We start from the raw sequence: 25364 nt of genomic DNA, 5'->3' as shown, positions 1-25364 counted from the left end.
TCAAGGAATTTATAGTTTAGCCAGGAGAGACAACATGATTTTATATAGTTATGTTCAAAATAGGTACAAAGTTAATACAAGGTGATTTATGTGGGAAGAGGCACTTGTGGTTGGGGAAATCAGGAAAAGCCACATTTAGAAGGGAATATTTGAGCTGAAGGAAAACTAGGAATTTTGCGAGACAGAGCATATTTCAGACATGGGAGACAGTCCAATGTGAAGAAACGGGTAGAAGATTCAGTGCCATGTATGAGGAACCAGAGGAAAAAAACTAGGTTGGCAGTGTACATGGAAGCAGTGTGCATTAGGAGATGATAAGACTACAAAAGCTAGGCTGGTTTCAGGTTTTGTAAGGCTCTATCAAACGGAGGAGTTTATATTTGATCTTAGAGGTCATGTAAGAAGCCACCAGAGATTTTGAAGAGGGAAGTGAAAGACTTGTGCTTTAGAAAAATTTGTTTGGCAGCTATGTGGGAGATGGATTGCCAAGGGAGAGACTTGAGGCAGGGACCAGTTAGAGGGTCTTGTAATATTCCAAGTGAGAGGTAATATGGGCCTAAGCTACATTGGTCATATGAATAGAGAGAAGAGGAGAGATAAAAGAGAAGTTGCAGTGGTAGAAATAAGATTTGGCAACTGAGACGATATGTGAAATCAAGGATGATACGATGATTGTGAACTTGGGGGAATGGAAGAATGGTGGGGCCCTCAACAGAAAATGGGAAATTTAGAGGTTGGGTGAGATTAGGTAGGGGCAGGTTAGAGAATATATTGAGTTCTCTTTGGGACATGCTTGTACGTCTAGTTTGGAATGTTTAATTGGCAGTCGGTGATGCAGGTCTACAGCTCAGGAGAGAGGCTTGGGCTGGATATATAACTCTATGAGTTATCATCATACAGATAGTCAATTCAATCCAGAGGAGTTGATGAGGTCCCTAAGAAAGTATGTGTAGAGAGAATAAAAGAAGGCACAGAAATGAGCTTTGGAGTACAACCTGCTGTTAGTGGGCATATGGTGGATGATGATTCAGTAAAGGAGACTGAGAAGAAGCCATCAGAGGGGTAGGGGGACAACCACAAAAGCAGTCAGAGAGAGGAAGAAAGACACAGAGTGAGAGAGCGAGAGCGAGAGAGAGAGAGAGAGAGAGAGAGAGAGAGAGAGAGAGAGAGACAGAGACAGAGACAGAGACAGAGACAGAGACAGACAGACAGAGAGACAGAGAGAGACAGAGAAAGGGGGAGAGAGGGGGAGAGGGAGAGGGAAAGAAAAGAGAGGAAGAGGGAGAGAGAAGAGCATCTAGAAGGAGTGATCAACACTGGCACATTACAGTGTGGTCAAGAAGGATAAAGCTCAGAAAAGGCCACATCTGATAATGGGATGATAAGAGGTCACTGGTGACTTTGCACAAGGCAGCTTCAGCTGAGAAACCAGATTGTAAAAGGTTTAGATAGGAGTAAGAGAAAAGTGAAGGCGATGAGAGTATGCAGTCAAGCAAGCATTTATTAAGCACTTAATCTCATAGTTACTAAACACTCAGTTAAGCACATCTCTTGCCAAACACTGTATGAAATGCTGGAAATACAAATGGAGGCAAAAAGTGTCTGCCTTCAGGGAGCTTACTTTCTAATGGGGATAAAAGGGAGTAGTAAGAGGCAACAGAGAAGGAATCAGTAGATAGGGAGAGATTAAAGATTAGAGAGAAGGGAAGTAATTATGAGGGTTATCTGTTGGAGAAGATAGGAGGGGATGGGATATAGGGTACGTATAGAAGATCTGGCTTTGGTATGTAGAGGCTAGAGTCCTGGAGGAGAGAGAATATGGGTGATGTCAAGGACTTGGGAGCAGAGAGAAGGGAAAAAGAGGGAGTTCACATGTTTTCTCTGTGAACAGATGAGATCTTTAGCTGGGAGGGTGTTGCTATACTGGTTGTTGTATGACTGAAACCTGAACAGTATACTAGCACCATGCCAGGAAATGGAAATGCTTCCATTTGAATTGTCTTAAGAAGATCCTGAAGATCACCCGGCAGGATAAGGTACCAGACACTGACATCCTTTCTTGAATTAAACTGACAAACATTGAACTGTACTACAGAGGGGGCAATCATAATGAGCTGGCCACATTGTTGTTTGAATGATAAACATATGCTTGCCTAAAAGACTATTTTATGGAGAACTCATAGGGTAAGTGCTCACATGGTGGTCAGAAGTGATACAAGGTCACTCTCGAGGTCTCTTAATTTTGGAATTGATTGTGTGACATGGGAGACACTGGCACAGGACCGCTCAGCATGGCATGCCCTCCTCAGGGAAGGTGCTGTGCTCTCTGGGCAAAGCAGAACTGAAGTGTTCAAAAGAAACACAAGATGCACAAATTTAGAGAATGTGCTCCAAATGTTCACATGAACTACTTGCACCCAACCTGCGGTGGAGCATTTTGAGCTCATGTTGCTCTGATCAGCCATAGTTGGACGCGTTGTAACTTAATTCTAACATAGTGATGTCATTTTGGTTTTCTTGAGAATGAACAACAGCCAGGCAACCAACCAACAGAGAAGGCTTGGCTTTGGCATGTAGAAAGACAAGCTTGGAGAGAGAATACGAGTTGATAGTAAGGACCTGGGAATGGAGAGAAGGGGAAAAGAGGGAGTTCACGTGTTTTCTCCTAAAGTAAGAGGTAAGATCTTTAGCTGGGAGGGTGGGTAGTGTCAAGGTTATTTAGGAAAAGAGGAGAAGGTTTAGAAGTCACTCTAGGCGCAGAGATAGAGAATAAAGGAGAAAAAACATTGCCTGACTGTGGGAATAACCCAGTTGACATTGGATAACAAATTTGTAGTGGATCCAAGAAATTGAGGACTATGAAAATTAAGTGAATTTTTCAAAATCTCACACATATATCAAGGACAAAGCTGATAACCATAGAAATTATTCTATGAAACTATTCACTAGACTATGAGTGTCCAGATCACTCATAAATCAAGTGTTTGTAAGTAGGAGATGATTCTCTACATTTTGTGTTTCTACCGTACCTGCTTATAGGACTATAGCATTATTTTTTACATACATACATATACATACATATTGTGTGTGTGTTCATCATTCGTTGCTGAAGAAGACCATGATGTCAGAGACATGATAACATGACTTGCACTTGACTTTGTTTTGAGTGAGGGAGGGCTGTGCAGGTCACCAGCCTCACTTCTCCAGAGCCATCTGAATCCAGTGACCAGACTTTCATCAGGATGAATAGACATGACCCAGGATGAGGCAATTGGGGTTAAGTGACTTGTCCAAGGTCACACAGCTAGTGAGTGTCAAGTGTCTGAGGTGAGATTTGAACTCAGGTCCTCCTGACTCCTGCACTGGTGCTCTATCCACTGCACCACCTAGCTGCCCCACACATACATATATAGACACATACAAACACATGCATAATTTATATAATGTGTAGGATATAAACTATATACATATACAAATATATATGTATAATTATACTCTAACATTCATTTTTTATAAATTTGAGTAACAAATTCTCTCCTTCCCTCTCTCCCTTCCCCCACCAGTTGAGAAGGCAAGTAATATGTCAATTATCATGTGAAATCATATAAAACATATTTCCATATTAGTCCAGTTGCAAGAAAAAGAAAGTAAATACCAAAGCGGGCTTCTGTCAGCGCTCAAGAGTTCATTAGTTCTCTCTCTAGATGGAGACAATAATTTTCTTGGTAGGACTATAGCATTCTTAACGCAGACAAAAGAAGTCAGCCCAGTAAACACTGGGCCAAGCCACTGTGACCCATTTTCAATTCTCAGTTTTAGTGCCTTGAGGTTTTTTTTTTACCTTTTAGGTTTTGAATAATAATTTGCTTAGCTGGGCTATTTTCCGCGTGTCTTTGATGACATGTTCACCTTCCATAGTAAGGCCTCCCCTTGAGACTTTGAGACCTTGAGTTCTAATGAGTTTTTGCTTTATCTTACTGAGAACCAGGTTATCATCCCATTTCCTGGCCATCTCTAAACCATCTTGCCTGCTTACTGACCCTCTTCTTTCTCGCCCTGGGACTGTCTCCCCGTCTTTTTTTCTGAGATCCCCAGATCTGATAGGTGAGCTTTCATTTTATCTTGTAGAAAACCAAATCACCTTGTCAATTCCTACCCAGCTTCAAACCAGGTCTGCTGCTCCACCTGTACCCTTGACCATCCCTCTCCTTTTCCACTTCTTCCTCCCTTACTTGCGTTGTCTTCCCTTATTAAAATAAAAGATCCTTGAGGGCAGGGATGGTTTTGTTTGCTTTGTATCTTCAGCATTTAACATAGTACCTGATCCCTAGTAAACACTTATATGCTTTTTCATTCATACGCAATATTGCATGAAGATAGAAATGTGAACTCCGGCTGGTTCTTACCTTTTTAAATAGGTTTGCGTTGATCATTTTGGGAGAAGTCACAGCTTCTGTTGACACCAGTAGATCCAGACTTCTGTAGAGGTCAGTCAGGTCAGCACCTATTTGAATTCTGACCTGAGAACAAAGAGTAGAAGTGGTCAGATGGTCTACTGAGGGAACAAGCTTGGCAAAAGAATTGAAAACTCTTTTCTTTGGAGACTTAGGTTCTGTGTAGAAGTCTCCCAATTAAGTACAGATTAGGGTTCCTTGCTTTAATTTTTAGATAAAAGATTCAATTTTGGGTAAAATGATTAGATTTCAGATGATCTAGTCTTATGCTCACAACTAGAGGGAGGAGGTATTCTCTCTACTCTGAGCTTATGAAAGCTGCTTTTTTTTTCTTGAAGAGGTTGAAGAAGAGAGGACTAGTGAAGAAGGGATAGAAGAGAGGAACTTCAGTGGAATTGCCCTGGAAAGTGGAAAAAAAAGATTTTTCAGGCTACGCTCTAGCTGGAAAATGGAGGACATGATACATTTACCAGGAAAAGATGAAATTACTTGAGTTTGAGCTTTGTTCTTTCATGGTTCCAAGGATCTTGGGTAAAGTCATAGCACTATACCAAGGTCCTGTCAGTGACAGGACCCAGGGGTGTATTGGATTATTACAGAGAATTTTTGTGAGTCACATAGGCAACCAAGATAAGAGACTAAATTTGGAATGCAATCCATTGGATCACTTTAATTTCAGATTTGGAAAGCATTTCAAAGGTCGTCAAAATCCTGTTTAAACAAAAATTCTACAACCTCTCAGACAGTTATCAAGAAGACTTGGGAGATATTTGGTGATAGAAAACTCATCCCTTGTTAAGACAGATCATTCCACCTTTGAACAGTTCTAATTGTTAGGAAGGGCATCCAGGTGACACAGTGGATGGACAGAGTGCAGGATCTGGAGTCAAGAAGACTTGAACTTAAGCTTAAGACACTGACCACTTCTGTTCTTTGTTCTCAGGTCAGAATTCAAATAGGTGCTGACCTGACTGACCTCTACAGAAGTCTGGATCTACTGGTGTCAACAGAAGCTGTAACTTCTCCCAAAATGACCAGCACAAACCTATTTAAAAAGGTAAGAACCAGCCGGAGTTCACATTTCTACCTTCATGCAGTATTGCGTATGAATGAAAAAGCATTTAAGTGTTTACTAAGGATCAGGTACTATGTTAAATGCTGAAGATACAAAGCAAACAAAACCATCCCTGCCCTCAAAGATCTTTTATTTTAATAAGGGAAGACAACACAAGTGACCCCGAGCAAGTCACTTAACCCTGTATATCTCACTTTTCTCATCTGTAAAATGAACTGGAGAAGGAAACGTCAAACCACTCCAGTATTTTTGCCAAGAAAAATCTAAATGGGATCACAAACAGGTGGACATGACTGAAACAACTCAACAGCAACAAATGGTTAGGAAGCTTTGCCTTAAATTGAGTTGAAATGTGCCTCTTTTCAACTTTTCCCCATAATGCCACATTATAGTTTCAAAAGCCTTTTGGTTCATTAGGGTTTTTGGGAGAACACAGACAGACAGACAGACGTAGACAGGGTAGATAGATAGAATAAAGAAATTATTTTAAACAGGAAAATTAAAGTAGCCATCAAAAGCATGCAAAAAAAAAAAATGACAGAGGAAACCAAAGAAACTCTTTACACTTCTCTCTTTTCCCTTAGGAGGTGGGAAGTTCCTCCATCAGCTTAACGGAATTGGAGGGTTGCTAGCTACTGGCTGGCTGAAGAGTTAGTCAAAGCTCTGATAACCTTTAAGAAGGCAAGAGAGGAGGAGCTTTGTCATCTCCAGGATGGAGGAGAAAGTCTTGAGAGGGGATGACTCTATGCCTTTGCCCTTGTGCCTCTTCCCCAAGTCCTGAAAGGGAAAAAGAATCTTTTCTCTGCCCTCTTTTCCCACCAATAAGGACACATTGTGGCAGACTCTACTTTCCCAGTAGGCAGAGGTATCAAGCTCACTGAGAGCAAAACTCCCAAGCGGCCTTCACCAAATTAAAACACAAGTAAGAAATTTTTAATAAAATAAATAAAAATTCAATACAACATAGATAATATTAATTTGTGGTTTCCTGAGTCAATACGCAGGCCTGAAGGGATGGATCCCTTTCTATTTGAATTTGATACCACTACAGCAGGGAACTCTGTTTCCAAAAGAAAGCAGCCCCGGAGAGTCCATCCACAGTTGGGCAGTGGAGAGTAGAACACTCAGGGACCTCAAGTGAGTAAGTTGTCTAGCAGAGTTGATGTACTTGGGGCAGTAGCTTGAAGACACCATAAGAAAAGAAAGGACATAGAGGTTTTTGTGATGGTGGAGCCCAGGACGGTCATGGCTGCATGTGTATTCCTGTCTATTTGTGTACACTATGCATGTGCCCACTCTTGCACTAGATAGCGTGCCTTTTTGTGGGAAAGTGTGCTTCTGCTTTTGGAGGGACATGTTTTGGTGCGTTTGTTCACATCACACTGTTTGAGCAAATTCTTTTTCTATTTTGAGCTAATTTTATCTTTTTGTTAGGGGCTTGTGAGCTCTAGAGGTGCAGCCTCACAGAATACCCCAAACCTGGGGCACTTATTCCCCATGGGACTCAAACTCAGCACCACAGCCATGGATCAATTAATGAAAGATGTCCTTGGGCTTGAGGCTATGGCATCAGACATTTAAAAAGAGTAGATGACTGTGGTTTTGAAAAATTAATTAATTTTTATTTGCTACATTCACTTCCATAAGATTTTCAGTTCCTAGTTTTCTCCCCTTCTCCTCCCCCACCCCAAGACAGCGTGCAACAGAGGTTGTACATGTACATTCATATTAAACATATTTTCACATTAGTCATGGATAACCATGTTTTAAAGGATGGTTTTAGCGCAATCTAACCCAGAGACAGGGAGACAGATCTTTCAAAACCTCTTCTAGTAAGGAATCCATCTGGATATGCAGTGTTTTAGAGCAGATACTTAATTTTGGCTTGTTGAGGCCAAAACCCTACATGACCTGTTCAGGGTCATTTCTGAGCTTTCTGTGGGCAGTCAATTTTACTTAAAAAGCTGTTTAGAACTGCCAGGTAAACATTTTAGACTGGAAGTCTGTGGAATTGCTCCTCAGGAAATAAATTGCTGTGTCACTGTATTTGGAAAGCAATCATTTTAAGCTAGTCTGTAGACAGGTGAAACAAACTGATTAGAAGGCAGCTGTTATCCAATCCTCTTGGGCCATTCTGAGGAGAGAGTGCCTCAGTTAAGGGAATTGAGCAATCCTTGCTGGCGTGGATATCGATTTTGCTAGGAAGCTGCCTCACCTTGGGTTTTAGGTTTCAGCTCTCCAGAACTGTAACAGGTTATATTATTACTTAGAAAATTCCAAGTAAGCACCAGAATGTCCGAGATAAGGTAGCCCTTTGTAAATTGAGAAAAATAAAGAGCACCAGTGTACTCAAAGACTAATCTAGATATTAAAGGTCTCCCAAAGACACGCACCCTCTTTTTCTTTGCACTAGGAAGACTGTCTCTTGTTTTCCCAATAGGGAAATGGACAATAATATAGAGAGCTCTTAGCAGGGCCTTTTATAAGAAAAATTGGTTATGGGACAGCCTTCGTTTCATCCCATAGCAAATACCTAAAGCTCAGGGGCAAGTCCAGAAGCAAAAAGCCTTCCAATAGCCCATCAGCGCCCCCTACAGAAGGGACCTGAAACTTGGGGTTGTTGGGACAGCTTTATTATGTTGGTGGGTCTTATCCTTACCACTGAGTCCTACGCAGCCTCCCCCATATTCATTGAACCACCTTTGGCTTTAGGCTACCCCTGAATGGTAACAAATACTATGGGGCTTGTTCATCACCCCAAGGAAGATACGATCTATATAGAACTCATGTAGATTGTCTTCTTCCTTTCTACAGAATCAAGAAATCTACTTGATAGAAGGTAAAGTGCTTAAACTCTCAAAATGAGAAGTTATCTGCAAGGCACCTCTCAAAGATGGTGGTGGTGTTCAGTCTTTTTCAGCCATGTCTGATTCATCCGTGACCCCATTTTGTGTTTTCTTGGCAGAGATACTGAGGTAGTTTGTCATTTCCTTCTTTATCTCATTTTACAGATGAGGAAACTGAGGCAAAGATGAACCCTAAATGGCCCTCTGTCCATTGCTCTGCCCATAGGAAATCTGCCAGAAGGGTCTTTCTGCCAGAAGGGTAGATTCCAGGATCATGCTGCCCTGGTGATTCACAATCTCCTGTCTTTTGCACAACAATTTGGGATGCAGTTACAGTGTCCTTGAAAGCCCCTCTGTCAGGGAAGCACATCAGGGCATTCCCCCCCCCCCCCAATGTGTTTGAGAGCAGTCTATCAAAAAAGTTCAGCATAATTTTAAAATAATATGTTTTAAAATATCTTTTTAAGAGGAGAGAAGGAGCATGATATAGTGGATAGAGAGAGAGCCAGGAAGACCTGGACTTAAGAGATTGCCTCTCACACGTACAGAATGTGACACCCAGCCGATTTGCTTAACATTCTTTGTGTTCTTGGCAACTCTGGCACTTTAAGGTGGCTAAGTGGCATTGCGGATGGAGTTCTGGACTTGGAGATGGGAAAACCTGGGTCCAAATCTGGCCTTCAACACTTGTTAGCTATGCGATGTCGGGTGAGTCACAATCTCTGTCTCAGTTTCCTCTACTATAAAATCGAGATAATCATGGCACCTACCTCCTAGGGTTATAATAATATAATAAAATAAGAATGTTTGCAGAGTGCTTTGCAAACCTTAAAGTACCATATAAATATTGTCTATTATAATTATTAATTTCAGAGAAGATGCCAACCTGTGTTGGTAGAGGGAATTTCTTCACCCAGGAATTCCAAGGAAAGAAGAAAGGAAACAAACACTTAGTAAAGCACTTACTATGTGGTAGATGCTGTGCTAAGCACTTTGCAATAGTGTCTCATTTGATCCTCACAACAACGCTGGGAGGTAGGTGCTGTTATTATCCCTATTTTACAGTTGAAGAAACTGAGGCAGAGAACAGTATAAGTGACTTGCCCAGGGTCACACAGTTACTAAATCTGCTTTGAACTTAAATTTTCTGGACTACTGACTCAGTGCTCTATTCATTGTGCCTCTTGGCTGCCTCTGTATTCCACACAGGAAACACACATAGCCAAAGTAACTAACACAGCGCTGCAGAGTCCTAATGACTTTTCAATTTGGCATCCTTCTATGGTTCTCTTTGTCTTTCTGCTGGGTAGTTTGCTTACATGGGCTCCATAGGGCTGCTTTTCTCTATAGCTCAGCTCCCACATGTCAGGGCTATCTCTCCACCTCAGCTTTGTGTACAGTCTCCTACTGGTGAATTGTTCCTCAATAACACTGAAGAGGAAGGGGTGGGGAGAGAAACTCTCCTTCCCAACTGTGCTCTTTAAGAGACAAAAGGGAAAAGGTAAAGAGTGATTCTTTCTCAAAGCTGGCTTCTTCCTCCATATGTGGCTCTCTTCTTGACTGCCATAGAGGATTCTCCCTTTCCAGAGTTTTTAGGGACTTTTTAAGACCCCAATTTTTCAGTCAACCAATGACTATCCAACCTATAAGTCCATCAAATTGATTGAAGAACTTTTTCACACCTTCCAAATGAATAAAGAAATATAATTTTTTCTTCTTTTATAGTGGCCCTTCAAAGTCTGAAAGGGGTGAACTCATTACAAGGTGTGAACAAACTATTCCCAGTTTTTCTCCCTTTACAGAGTGAGACTAGGTCATTTGGGATGTAAGCCACTAGAGGTTTCATGCTATTTACAAGCTATGAATGCAACCACTTAACGTCTGAGTGATAGGTACAAAACCTTAGGAGTCAGTTGATCAACCAATAAACATTTATTAAGAGCCCAGTTTGTACTAGGCAACTGTGCTAAACGATGAGGATACAAAGAAAGGTACAAAACAATCCCTGCTCTCAAGAAGCTCATTCTAATGGGGCAGAAATATACAAATAACTATGTACAGACAAGATATACACACGATAATTTGGAAACAATCAACAGAAGGAAAGTATTCAAATCAAGGGGGATCAGGAAAGGCTTCCTATAAAAGGTAAGATTTTGTCTGGAGGATAAAATCTGACTTGGAAGGAAACCAGGGAACCCAGGAGGTAAAGATGAAGAGAGAGAGTATCCCAGGCATGGGAGATAGTGAAAATTCCTGGAAAGACATAGAGTATCATATCTGAGAAATAGCCAAATGACTAGTGTCATTGGATCAAAAAGTACTGGAGGAGGTAGGGAGTGCAAAGTATAAGGAGACTAGAAATTTAGGGTGGGGGCAGGTTAGGAAGGATTCTGAATGCCAGATGATTTTGTATTTCATCCTGTAGGCAATAAGGAGCCATTATATTTTATTGATTAAAGAATTGACACAGTCAGGTCTTCACTTTGACTGCTGAGTGGAAGATGGGATGGTGTGTAGGCAGACTTAAGGCAAGGAGATCAAGCAATAAGCTATCGCAATAGTCCAGGGGTGAGGTGGATGAGGACGTGCACCAAGGTGGTGGTAGATAGAGAAGAGAAGGGGGCAAATGTGAGAGATGTTATAAAGGCAAAATCATTAGACCTTGGCAAGATTAGTTATGGGAGGTGAGAGAGGGAGGAGTAGAAAATGACACCTTGGTTGGAAACCTTGGTAACTGGGAGGATGGTAGTATCCTTAACAGCAATAGCAAAATTGTGAAGTGGGAAGGGGTTCAGGGAAAAGATCATAGGTTCAATTTTGGACACATTGAATTTAAGCTGACTACAAGACATTCCATTGGAAATGTTCAATAGGCAGTTGGAGATACAGATTGGAGATCAGCGGAGAGGTTAGGGATGGATAAGTAGATCTGAGGACCTTCAGCATAGAGATTGTAATTGAATCCATGGGACCTAATGAAATCACCAAGTGAAATAGCATGTGAGAGGAAAAAAAGAAAAAAGAGCCCAGGACAGAGTCTTGTGGGCCACCTATGGTTATTAGATGAATATCCAGCAAAGAGGACTGAGAAGGAGTGTTCCAGTAAGCTGGGGGAGAACCAGAAGAGTAACATCATGAAAGTCTAGAGAGCAGACTCTCAAGGAAATACTTGTTCTGTTAACTGCCCCTTCTACCTTTTAATTTCAACATAACTACATTTCAAATGTGATCTCATTTGATACTCACAAAAACTTTGTGCAGTGGATACTATTATTATCCCTATTTTACAATGGAAGAAACTGAGGTAGACAAAGGTTAAGTGACTTGTCCAGGGCATCACATTTAGTCAGTTTCCAAGATCAGATTTGAACTCAGGTCTTCCTAACTCCAGGTCTCTGTGTCATCTAACTACGTCAGGTTCAATTACGTCACTCCCTTATTCAAAATCTTTAGAGAGTACTTCTATCATATAGGACAAAAAAATGAACAAGCCTACCACCTCCAATTTATATCTAAGGTCCTGCAAACATGATGCCAGCTTATTTTTACAACCTTATTTCATATCACTTTTCTGCAAATGATTGCAGAAAATTCTTTGCCAAGTGTGTTTTGCATTCACTCTACTCAACATTTAGTACACTGCCTTATACACCCTTGAATGGCAAAGAAAATGTGATTTCACATTTGGGATACTTCCAGTATGGGAGGGGTCTCTACTGATTACTGTGAGGTAGATGAATTCTAGGAAGATGCTTGAGGCACATAAGAAAGTTAAAGGACTAGGTGGACAGCTGATAAGCTTCTGATGACATGCGTACCCAGGTCTTCCTGATTTCAAGTCCAGTATTCTATCCATTCTGCTGCCTTTATGCCTAGCACATCTTAGGTGGTTGATATGTTTGTCAAATTGAACTCGATAAAAAATGCCAAACTGAACTAAGTGTACTGAAAAGTGAAAGTAATTCAGCCTGACTAAATATTGCCTGAAATTCCTGAAAGGAATTGGTGGGGAGAAGGATGTGGATAAAGGATACAAAAGAGACATTCTGTAACAAAATATGGAGAATGCAAATCTAACTTAGTTGAAATAAGCCTTCCTCCTTTCTCATGCTTAGTTTTCACATTGTGACATGCAAGAAGTAGTAAGTTTGCTGATAGGCAATAATTGTCTGCTCGTGTGACATTTGTGTGACAAAAAAGGATTGGTTTATGCCTAAAACAAATACACAGGAGAGAAAGATGAAAGAGAAGGAATGGTAAGCATTGTACAACAATGGAAAGGATGAAACAAGCCTTTTTATGAGACAATTCTCTTGTTTTAAAACCATTCTGGGAAAAATCTCCTTCTAAAAGCACGAGGGTCATGGAACAAGGAACCTACATGCATTTAAAAAAAATAAACACTGGTAAAAATACACTACTGCTAACATTACAGTGTCACTGTGAAAAATCTTTGAAGAGATATCTCTTTTTAATTTTTTAAAAAACTTCCAGGGTTGATGTTTAGTCGTTCCAGGCATATCTAACTCTTTGTGACCCCATCTGGCATTTTCTTGACAAAGATACCAGAGTGTTTTGCCATTTCCTTCTCCAGCTTTTTTTACAGATAAGTAAACTGAGACAACAGGGTTAAGTGTCTTACCCAGGGTGACCTAGCTAGTAAGTGTCTGAGGCCAGATTTGAACTCAGGAAGATGTCTCTTGGATTCCAAACCCAGTGCTCTATCCACTGCACTGCTTAGCTGTACCCATTGTACCGGTATGTTCCACTTAAAAAAAATGACAAAAAAACACTTACAGGGTATGCTCCAAATGATGCAATTATTAGATCAGATGCTATGATTAGTTTTGAAATATTTACTGCACATTGCCAGATTGTTCTACAAAGTGATTCTATAAATTCTCAAATGAATCAGCAGTAAAGGAATGCACCTGTTTCTCAACAATCCAATTTTGTGTTTCAGTGCAAATCTGACGTATGGATGTGAAGTGATTCCTCAAATTATTCTTGTTCGCATTTATGTACTGGTGATATTGAGCATGTTTTCAAGGAGTTATTAATAATTTATGTCTCTTCTTTTGAAAAATGCATATTCATATCTTTGTACCACTTGTCCATTGTAGTCTAGTTGCCACTTCTTAATAGTTCTTTATATATTTTATGTCAAGATTTTATCTATCATAGTAGCTGAAAAAATTTTCCCCAGTATATTATTTTTTCTTTTTTGAATTGTATTTTTTTGCAAGTTTTTTATTTTAATGTAGTCAAGTTCAACTATCTTATCCCTAACAAGTCTTTCTATTTGTTGCATTAAAAAGCAATTATTTTCCTTCCATATGTCGTTCCATTTTATTCCACTTTTTCTAGAATTTGTTATTTTTAAGTCCCTCATCCAACTGGAATTCATTGGGGTGTATGGTATAAGATGTGAATCCAAATCTTTTCCTTGCCAAATTGCCAACCAATCTTCCCAAGTACATTTGTTAGATAATGATTCATTTTCCAATTTTTAAAAAAGGCATGTCAAAGAAAAATCTTTTGTACACATTTGGTTGGATATCTAGTATATTTATTTCATTCCATTGATGCACATTCCACTCCCCACCCCCCCAAAACCAGATAGTTTTGATAAGTACTTTGTAACATTTTAAGGTTTAGGAGTGTCACACCCCCTTCATCAACTTTATCTTTATGGTGCCCTTTAATATTTTTCTCTGCTTGTTTTTTCCACATAACATTCATTATGACTTGTCTAGTCATATTCCATTAAAATTATGTGCCCCCCCTCTGGTTGCTTTCTCATCAGTGCCCTTAGATTGGGTCACTTGGATGGTAACTATCTTTGATTCGTTGCACTCTGTGAGTCTGCACTCCTGAAAAAATAACTCGTGAGCCCCCACTAATTTTAGTAATCATCCAGTAGACACAACTCAAAGCAAAAGTATTTCCTGAGATGGTATTGTAAGAACAATAGTAGAAACTCCCCCACCCCCTTCCATAAACCTGGGGTGCTCTGTACCACAAATACAATGTCAGTGTCAAGAGTAGACATAGAGACAGTTAGGTGGTACAGTGAATAGAAAGTTGCATCTCGAGCCAGGACAACCTGCGTTCAGATACTGCTTTAGATACTTGTGAGCTATGTGACACTGCATAATTCACTTAAACTCTATTTATCTCAATTTCCTCCTTTGTAAAATGGGGATAATGATAACACCTACTTCCCAGAGTTGTTGCGATGATTGACTGAGATAATACTTATAAAGTGCTTTGTAAATCTTGCAGTGCTATATAAATGCTATTATTGTTACCATTATTATTCTGAGAATATACCTGTAGAGAATCACATAGAGAGAGTCTGCATGTGGCCAAGGTAAGTCATACCTCTAGCACTGAGTGGCACCAATGTCTTTTTCCTCTTTGTTATATCTTCATGCTGCTACCCCAGGTCTCAGCTGGGCTGCCTCTGCCTGTTCTCTGCAGCTCAACTCTTTTTTTTTTTCATTTTTAAGAAAATATCTATTTATTTTTAGTTTTCAGCATTCACTTTTATAAGATTTTGAGCTTTAAATTTTCTCCTCATCCTTCTCTTCTCCCCTCCCCAAGACAGTGTGTGATCTGACATAGGCCATACATATACAATCATATTAGACACATTTTACATTAGTCATGTTGTAAAAAAGAATTAGAACCAAAGGGAAAGACCAACAGAAAGAAGAAATGAGAGCGAGAGAGAGAAAGAGAGAGAGAGAGAGAATGGTGTGTTTCAATTTGCATTTAGCTCTGGATGTGGATATTTTCCATCATGAGATGGAATGATGAGATTTTGGGAACTGTCTTAGATGGCACTGCTGAGAAGAGTTGTCTATCACAATGGATCATCATACAATGTTACTATTGCTGTGTACAATGTTCTCCTGGTTCCGCTCACTTCACTCAGCATTGGTTCATACAAATCTTGCCAGGTTAGTCTGCCTGCTCATCATTTCTTATGGAATGATAGTATTCCATTACATTTATATACCACAACTTGTTCAGCCATTCCTCAACTGATGGACATTCCCTCAATTTCCAATTCCTTGACACCACGAAAAAGAGCTATTATAAATATTTTTCTACATGTAGCTCCTTTTCCCTTTTTTATGATCTATTTTGGGATATAAAGCTAAAGTAGGATTGCTAGATCAAAGGGTATGCAGAGCTCAGTTGCCGTTTGGGCATAGTTCCAAATTGTTCTCCAGAATGTTTGCATCAGTTCACATCTCCACCAAGAGTAAATTACTGTCCCAATTTTCCCACCTGCTCTTCAATATTTATCATTTTCCTTTCCCATCATATTAGCTAGACTAACAGGTGTGAGGCAGTATCTCAGTGTTGTATTAATTTGTATTTCTCAAATCAAAACATCAAAACTTCCTCATATACCTATAGATAACTTTGACTTCTTCATCTGAAAACTGCCTGCTCATATTCTTTGACCATTTTATCAGCTGGAGAATGATTTGTATTAGAAATTTGACTTGGTTCTCTATATATTTGGGAAACAAGGTCTTTGTCAGAGACATTTACTGTAAAGCTTATTTCCCAGCTTCCTGCTTTCCTTCTAATCTTGGTTGCATTGGTTTTGTTTGTACAAAAACCTTTTAATTTAATATAATCAAAATTGTCTGTTTTACATTTTATGATACTCTCTCTTCTTTGGTCTTGAATTCTTTCCCTCCTTTGCTGAAGCAATGGGAAGTTCAGCTACTGGAAGACACTTACCTGCTGGAGGATGCCTGCCCATGTACTGACCATGTATGTGGTGGTTCTTTGAGCTGGAACCTGCTGATTCCCTAGGTATGCTAAGGTAGGGAGAGGGGAGGGGTGTCTTGGTGTTGGTATTTGCCTGCTACACCACCCTGGGACTCAGGAACTCTCTCTGGTTTGCTGAGGTGGGGCTTGCTGCTAGCTTGCTGGGACACCTCCCATCCTGGACTGCACTTCCCTTTTTACCCAAGTGAAACAGACCTTTCTTGGTGACCCTCCAAGTTTCCCAGGCTAAGAGACTGTTTTTCCTTGTCTTTCTGCTGTCTTTGCTGCTCCATAATTTTTCCTGGGGCACTATTTTTTGAGTTTTTTTAGAGGTTAATTAGGGAGAGTGAAAGTGATTTATTGCTTACTCTGCCATCTTGGGTCCTGGAAGTCCTCTCTGCAGCTCAACTCTTGACAGCCAAGGATGCCTCTGTTCTCCATTGCTAGAGTTCCCACTCTTCCAGGTCACCCTGAGGCTCTTTTTTCTTCTAGGAGGAGATTCTTTTACTAGACAAGCAGTTTCGATGCAAGACACCATTGCATGACCAATGAAGAAGAGGAGGAGGTGGATATCTCAATCCCTCCAAGGGGTGGTTCTTCTTCCATTACTGACTCTCTGCTCTGCTGCCAGAGGTCGCGCTTCTGAAAGCGACCTCCTTTCTTGACTGCCTCCAGAATGGCTAGACCTGTTGTTTAAGCCTATCAGGGTCACAGTCAAACTTTGGCCAGTCAATAATTAGTAGTCTTTTAATTTCATCAAGAATTTTTTCACTTTTCATAAGACTAACGAAGGGAGTCTCTGTGGTATGCTGGATTTGAGCTTTGCTTGTTTGAAAACTTGGACCATTTTCTTGGTCTCTAAGGGCTGCAATTTCTTAAATTACAAAAGGAGGGGATGATAACTTTACAATTGCCTTAGATTTCTGACTATTGTTCTGAATACTATGAAAACATGAAACACTTCTTTACATTTCACTTAAAACCTTGACACAGAGATACAGTTTCATTCAAAAGGTATGAATTAGCCTTATTCAAAAGAAAGCTTATCCTATTTCCTAATACAGTATGACCATAGAGGTAAAGTTCATGGTACAAGAATAGTATTGGAGTAATGTATTCTTTTAAAAATTGTTTAATTTTTATTAATAACTTTTACTTTTATATCAGGTTTATTTCCAAATACAATCTTCCTCTCTTGCATCTCAAAAGAGTTAGTCAAATCAAGAGATCAAGAACTTATTAAATGCCTACTATGGGTCAGGCACTGTGCAAAGCACTAGAAATACAAAGAAAGGTAAAAATCAGTCCCTACTCTCAAGGAGCTCACAGTCTAGCTGGGGAGACAATTATAATTACAAACTATGTACAATCAAACTCCATACAGGATAAACTGGACATAATGTCAGAGAGAAAGCATTAAGGTTAAGGAGGTCTGATCATCCCTACTCAACAGATTCCAGTGGCTCCCCATGGCTTCGAAGATCAAATCCAAAATGCTCTGTTTTGCATTTAAAACCCTTTATAAACTACCTCTCTCCTACCTTTCCTGTCTTCTTACACCTTACCCCCCCAGCACGTACTCTTCAACCTAATGATCATGGTCTCCTAGTTGCCTATGAACAAGATGCTCCATCTCTCAGGAGATTTTCTCTGGCTGTCCCCATGGCTGGGGTGCTCTCCCTCTTCTGCTCTAACTACTGACCTCCTTGGCCTCCTTTAAGTGACAACTAAAATCCTACCTTCTGTAGGAAGTCTTCCCCAATCCTTCTTAAAACCAGCGCCTTCCCTCTGTTGGTTATTTCCTATTTATTCTGTATGTCGCTTGCTTTGTATACATTTATTTGCATACTCTTTCCCCTATTGCATTATAAATTTGGTGAGGGCTGGGATTGTCTTCTGACTCTTTTTGTATCCCCGGTGCTTAGAACAGTGCCTGGCACACAGTAGGCACTTAACAAATGTTTATTTATTGATTGACTGAAAGACTTCTTGCAGAAGAGAGAACTTTAGCTGAGACTTGAAGGAAGGCAAGGAAGATAGGAGGTAGAGATGAGTAAAGAGAAAGTTCTAGACATGCAAATCCCTGTGTCAGCAGGGAGGGTCACATGCAAGGAACAGCAAAGAGGACTGGTGCAACCGGACCTCACAGTAAGTGTAAGGGACGAGGGTATAAAGCAGTGGTGTCGAACTCCAATAGACATGGAGCCCCACTGATCCATACATAAAGGTCCTTGCAGGCTGCATATTGACTTAGTTTTAAAATGTCAAGTTATATATGTTCTATTATATTTTCATTTATTTTGTTAAATATTTCCCAATTACATTTTAATCTGGTTCTAGGGGTACTGAGGAATGTTATGGGCTGTTTGACACTTCTGGTGTAAACTACCCCTTATAACAAAGGATAAAAGAAAGAAATAAAGCAGCTTGGTAAAACTAACACATCAAAGAACTCTGACGGTTTATGCAATATTCTGCCCTCCTAGTATTACATCTCTGCTAGAAAAAATGGCAGTACATTTTCCCATCACTTCTCTGGGATCAATTATAATTATCCAGCATTCCCTCCCTCCCTCCCTCCCTCCTTCCTTCCCTCTCTCCCTCCCTCCCTCCCTTCCTTCCTTCCTTCCTTCCTTCCTTCCTTCCTTCCTTCCTTCCTTCCTTCCTTCCTTCTTTCCTTCCTTTCTTCCCTCCCTCCTTCCTTCCATATTCTTAAGTCTTAGCCATTCCATTTAACTCATTGACGAAATTACATGTCACCTCATGTCGAGTGCCAGTGTGTTGTAATGGAAACAACACTAGATTTAGGAATCAGGAAACCTGAGTCTAAACTCGCCTCACATAACTCAGTCTGACCTTGGAATCTTAAGTTCTCTGAATTTTATTTTTTCTCCATTGCAAATTATAGGGTCAAATTAGATAGTTCTATTTCTAAGGTCTCCCTCAACACTAACATTCCGTGTCTCTCTATGCTGTTCTATAGGCATGATGTGGTTTGTTTTTTTGTCCTTTGGAAAGCTTTGAAAATAAAGGAAGAGTCTTGACTTTCATAAAGGCTTGACTTTGTTGCCTAGATTTGTCCTTGCTATGAGATTTAAAATCTGAGATGATTTCTTGTGATCTACTTTAGATGAGAGGAGGTAGTACGAAAAGCTAGAATAACCCAACACTGACTCTGGAGTCAGAAGACTGGAGTTCAAATACCGTGATATAACCCATGTGAACACCACCATACTACCCATGGTGGGGCAGCTAGGTGGTGCTGTGGATACAGCACCAGGGCAGGAGTCAGGAGGACCTGAGTTCAAATCTCACCTCAGACACTTGCCACTTGCTAGCTGTGTGACCTTGGGTAAGTCAATTAACCCCAATTGCCTCATCCTGAGTCATCTCCAGTCATCCTGATGAATATCTGGTCACTGGATTCAGATGACTCTGGAGGAGAAGTGAGGCTGGAGAAGTGAGACCTGCACAGTCCTCCCTCACTCAGAACAAAGTCAAGTGCAAGTCATGTCATCATTTCTCTGATGGCATGGTCTTCCTTGGCAATGAATGACGAACACACACAACTACCCATGGCAGCTAGATGACACAATGGATGGAGTGTTAGACTTGGAATCAGGAAAACTCATCTTAGTTTGAATCTAGTCTTGGATACTCAATAGTTGTGTGACCCTGGGCAAGTCACTTAACCTCATTTGCCTCATCTTTAAAATGAGCTGGAGAAGGAAATGCCAAATGACTCCAGCATTTCTGCCAAGAAAACCTCAAATGGGGTCACAAAGAGTTGGGCATGACTGGAAGATTACTGAACAACAAACACCCATGTGACCTTGGGAAAATTACTTCAGCTCCCTAGATCTCAATTTCCTCATCTCCAAAATGAGATAGTTGAACTAGATGGCCCCTTCCAGCAAAACTAGAAGTTTTTTGTTTTTAGCAATGCTAGAGGTTTCTTCCAGCTCTTAATCTTTGGACCTTTGACACCAGACCTTTCAGGCAAGTACATATCCTGGGGTAGAAAATTCTAGAACTTTTTCAATTAATATCACAAAGAAAGCAATAAGCCAACCAGAACGAACTGCTCTTTCCCTATCTACCCTTTACTTCCTTTTCTTTAGTGACTAGTCAAGCCGTAGGTTTAATTAAAAGTACAAAGCTAGACCTCTAGATGACCCACTATAAGAAGAGACCTGAATTTCATTGGTATAGATATTCCCTTCAATGATACAAATTGCAACTCTCTCATGCTTGCCTATCCTGTGTGGTTCTTGTCCATGTTCTCCCATAAGTTTGCCCCTCAGGGTCCACCCCAGGTGCCGGTAGCCTCCTTATTCTCCTGACGTTGCATGGATATCAGCAGAGCACATGGTTGTTCTTTGGCATAGACCTTTAGGTACATGGCAATTACATGTGACTTTTGATGAATCTAAAGTTAAAAGTTAACAGCAATCCATCACCATCAAATAACTTTATGCAAATTGAATTCTGTTTGATGGCTAAAAGCCCCTGTTTGTCTTAAGTTTTTAAAAAAAAGTGTGCTGGTGAGTGAAAAGAGCAGTAAAATGGGAGTTGGGAAATGTGATTCCCAGGACCAGCTCTTCCACTAACTAGCTTTGTGACCTTTGTCAGATCACTTCTCTCTCTGGAACTTCGTTCCTTCACCTACAAAAGAGAATTGGCTCGGACAATGAATGAATGAGAGAAAAGATTTTAAGTATATGCTAGGATCAAAAATTCCTCTGTTTAACTTTGGAAGCTCTCCACAATTTGTCCCTTTCCTACCTTTCCCGTCTTCTTACACTTCACTCCTCTCCGTATACCCAAGGTGCAGTGCCTCTGGCCTTCTTCACGTTCTTCACACACAGCTGGCCCAGCATGCCTGAAATGTTCCTCCTCATCATCTCCACTACTCATTTTCTTCAAGATTTGTCACAAATCTCACCTTCTGCAAGAGGCCTTTCTGATTCCGATCCCCTCCCCTGCCCCAGCTACCAGAGCCTTTCCTCAGAGATTGCCTCCCATTTAAACTTCCATCTTCTACTCACCTAGCTGTTCATATGTGGTCTCCCCCATTACAGCATGAATTTCTTGACTATGGGGACAATGTTTTTGTGGTACCTTCTTATTTCCAGTGCTTAGCACAGGGCCTAGCACATAATAAATACTTAATAAATGTTTGTTGATGAGGATGAGGATGAAAATAATGCTCCAAAAGTAAAGTGCCAAACTTTGGGAATACAAATAGAAAAACTGAGATAATCCTGGCTTTCAGAGATCTCACAGTCTAATTGAGGGAGACAGTTTATAAAAGAGAGGTCAGTTGCAGGCTGTATAGCAGCAAGGTGGTAGCTGATGGAGTACTGGACTTGGAGTCAGGAAAACCTGAATTCAAATTCTACCTCAAACACTTACTAGCTAATGTGATCCTAGGCGAGTAACTTAGCCTCATCCTGGCCCACTTTCTTTATCTGTAAACCAAGGGTAATTGTAGCACCGACCTCACAGAGTTGTGTGAGAACAAATAAGATATTTTTTGTAAAGTTCTTTGTAACCCTTAAGTGCTATATAAATGCCAGATGTTATTTTTTAAGCATTATTACTTTTACAGATGGAAAGACCTAGAAGTCCTAAGAAATAGAAACAAGAGGCATGGTAAGACCCCAGGTCTTTAAATGTGTATCACGAGGATATATGACAGCTCCTCTGGAGTCTGACTCTCAGGGTATACGATAAGACTAGGTGAATCTTAGGTGAGGGAATATTGTGGGAGGGAAAGAGTGGGGAATATTATAAGGCTAACTAGTCTTCCACATCACCTGGAGGACTAGAGTTGGTGTGGTAGCTCCTCCTAGTAGTAAAAGTAGCCATACTACTCTTTTCAAGTGTCTGCCCTTGGTGGAATATGGAGCCTGGGTGTCAGAGGGAGAGCAAAATGAAGGCAAAGGGGACACTTGCCCAGGGGCAGTTCTACAGCCATCAGATGGAGTGGTGGTTGGGGCAGGTAGCAGAGAGAAGGCAAGGAGAAAGGGCCAACCCTTTGAAGAGTTCCCACCTCCCCACCCCTAGAAAGTCTGAGCCTGGGCTAGGTGAGAGGTGAAGGCTCAAAAAGTCTACGATCCTGATAGTGAAATCAGTGTGATGGGTATTTCCTAAATCTAAACCATATTTGGCATTTTGCCTTTTCCAATACACTGTCTCTGTAGACTCAAAAGCTTTCTCTCTATTGTCATTTATACACAAACACTCAGCTCTATGCTCTCAGGAGTAACAAAGTTCCTTCTAACAATATACCTCTCCATTCATCCATGTTTGTCTACCTTCTTTGTCCTCTTATAAATTCTCTTTAGATTATCCATCCACTGTGCTCGAAGCCTTCCTTGTTTTCTTGTGACACCGAGAAGGTAGTGGCAGAAGATTCTAGACGTCTACCTTGTATCCCTCACTCTTACCACATGACCAACTCATGTTCTCTTCCTGGCTCATAATTCCTTGGTGACATCTTTTACTCTTGCTTCTTTTCGGAAGTTTTCCCCAGATTATACGACGCAGGTTTCTCATGCTACTGTACATTCTCCATCACCCTCAATGTGATGTCAATGTTTAATTAGCTATCCTCATTATTAATTCTTTAGAGACTATCCTATTTCATGTGTCATTGCCAAATAGCAAAGGTGGTAGAATGTTGGTATCAAAAGATGTCTTTGTTTTCTTTCCTTTTTTCTTTTAAAATTAAAAAATTATTCTAATTTATGGAATAAAACAAGTACTTCCATAATATAGTATAATAAAAAAGATGAAACTTTGTCCATGAAACTGCAAATCTGCTACGTACAACTTGCTATTCCTTTTAAATATACAACAAAGTTATCACGTAAATTTCTTTTTTTCCTTTCTTCCCCCTCTCCTGCCCTAGAGGTGGTCAACATTAGACACCAATAGATGTGTGTATATACATACATACATACCATATGTATACACACACACATATCTATATCTATCTATCTATCTATCTATCTATCTATCTATCAAATCTATGCATACTTCCCCTTATCAGTTCTTTCTCTGGTTGCAGATAGCATCTTCATACATCTTTTATAGTTAATTTGGGTATTCATAATAGTCAAAACGACTTATTCACTCAAAGCCATTCTGAAGACAATATTGCTGTCACTGTATACAATGTTTTTTTGGTTCTTCTCATTTCACTCTTCATTATTTCATGCAGGTCTTTCCGTGTTTTTCTAAGATCATTTCTTGCAGGACAATAGTATTTCAACACAGTCATACACCACCACTTGTTCAGCCATTCCCCAGTGGATGGGCATTCTCACAATTTCCAGTTCTTCGCCACCACAAAGACAGCTGCTATAAACCTTTTAGAACATATAGGCTCTTTGTTCCTTTTTCCCTAGTCATCTTTGGAAGGAGACCTAGTAGTAGTTTTTTTCCCTTACTGGTATTTGGGCCTTTTTTCACGGAAAACTTGAAGTCAACAAAGGAACTTTGAAATTTCCTTAAAGCCACCCAGCTCACTCCTCTCCTCTTTTTTAACTCTGGGTCCAACCTATCACCCTATTCTGTCTTTTCCAAATATAAATACTTATATACAAGCTATGTATGTATTGTCCATCCAAATGCATGTTGTAATAGATGTTAGAGCGATAGATACACTTCATCCACTTGGTCTTTCCTTTCTAGATGGTCAGGTCAAGATCCTTTGAGTGATTGTAGATCTCTTATAGGAAGCTCAGAAATATTGCAGGCAATTGGTTTAATAGGCACAATTTCATTTGAAATCTAGAGCCCCTGGAGGATCTTACCAGCCACATGGGACTGAGACTCTGTGTCATCTCATCATTTCCCCCATCGTAGCAGAGGACACCTTTAGTGAGATACACGTCCCTTTTATATGCCTTTTTTGATATACTTGACCAGAGGTTGTTGAATAGGATTACTTCTGTTGTTATATTTTCCAATGAATCTTGAATCATTTGGATATATGGATAGGATTCTCCTTGGAAGAATTGTTTTGAAACTGTGTTTTGTTCTACCAGATCAAATGCTCATGTGCTAAACAGACAAGCACACTGGATCATATATTCTCTCTCAGCTAACTGTTAAGTGGTGAAGTCACAGTCCGTTGTTGAATATAGTTTGTGAAAGCAGCGTTTCCTCACATTAATCCTCCCTTACTGAGGAAGTCCTCTATGAATGAATCTCATTATGATTTTATACCAGTGAGAGAGGACATATTGGTTGTATCTACTGATATTCTCAGTTGTCTTTTATTAGCATAAATGAGGCACGAGAGGTTTTTCCTTCATATTCTTCTTCTTCATATTTTTTGTGTTTCAGTCCCTCAGTGCCCTCCAAACAGAACCCTCTTCTCTGTATAGTTCATCCAGTTCAGTTGCTTTCTCTGTCTTTGCTTTCTTTAGGACCATTTCTCTATGGGTACTTCCTCTATGAGCACATTCAGGCCTATGACATGAGGGTCCATGTGTAGAGGTTTCACTGTCCTTGATGGAGGAAATAATTTGTTCTGATTATTTTTACAATTTTTTCCCTGATTTTTCGTCTGTTTGTTGTCTGTCCAATGTCATCATTAAATGCCCCTGGGATGGATGACTTTGTTTAGCTGGATATCTTGCCAACCTTTTAAAAATTGTTTTTTTGTCCTCTGCTGCTTCTCTCTGCTTTGCCCATAATTTGCCCATCATTCTTATTTTTAAAATTTACAAATGAGTTTATATTTTAGCTTGGTATTGCCTTTGGCAGCCATCTCTCTCTTTGGCAAGTAAGTCAGATGTTTGCTGACTAATATGCTTTCTGGGCTCTTTTGATCTCCTTGCAAGGTTGGCTAATTTACATTGGTTAAACTTCTGTATAAAATTCTTATGGTTGATGTAATTTTTTTTCCCACCTCCTCTCTCTGATCATCAATTACTTGTTCAGGTTTAGGTTGTTTCAGCTGTGCAATTTCATCTTTGCTAATTCTGATGTTACTTTTGACAAGTCAATGATCTGACTCTACTTAGTCATATCTAACTGAGAAATAACTCCCAGAGAAACAAATCTTTTTTTATTGATCAACTATAACCAGTTTCATTCTTTGGTGTATCATCTTGTGTTAACTATGGCCAGGGCCTATTAATTTTCTTCTCAAACCATGTTTTCCTAAATCATATT

At 40.1% G+C, this 25364-nt stretch overlaps 1 long non-coding RNA gene across 1 annotated transcript in view; it reads left to right on the top strand.

Moving 5' to 3' along the window:
- The first annotated feature begins 5400 nt into the window (after positions 1-5400).
- The window catches only part of LOC140513589 (uncharacterized), a 42625-nt gene continuing 22661 nt past the window's right edge, over positions 5401-25364 (top strand). The window contains exons 1-2 of the long non-coding RNA XR_011970243.1: positions 5401-5511; positions 16110-16217. This is a non-coding gene — a long non-coding RNA (uncharacterized lncRNA). The remainder of the gene's footprint in view (positions 5512-16109; positions 16218-25364) is intronic.

The sequence above is a fragment of the Notamacropus eugenii genome, chromosome 7 (genome assembly GCF_028372415.1).
Source record: "Notamacropus eugenii isolate mMacEug1 chromosome 7, mMacEug1.pri_v2, whole genome shotgun sequence".
In the NCBI taxonomy this organism is placed as follows: Eukaryota; Metazoa; Chordata; class Mammalia; order Diprotodontia; family Macropodidae; genus Notamacropus; species Notamacropus eugenii.
Note: the sequence above shows the minus strand (reverse complement) of the source record. Positions and strands in the feature narration are given on the sequence as shown.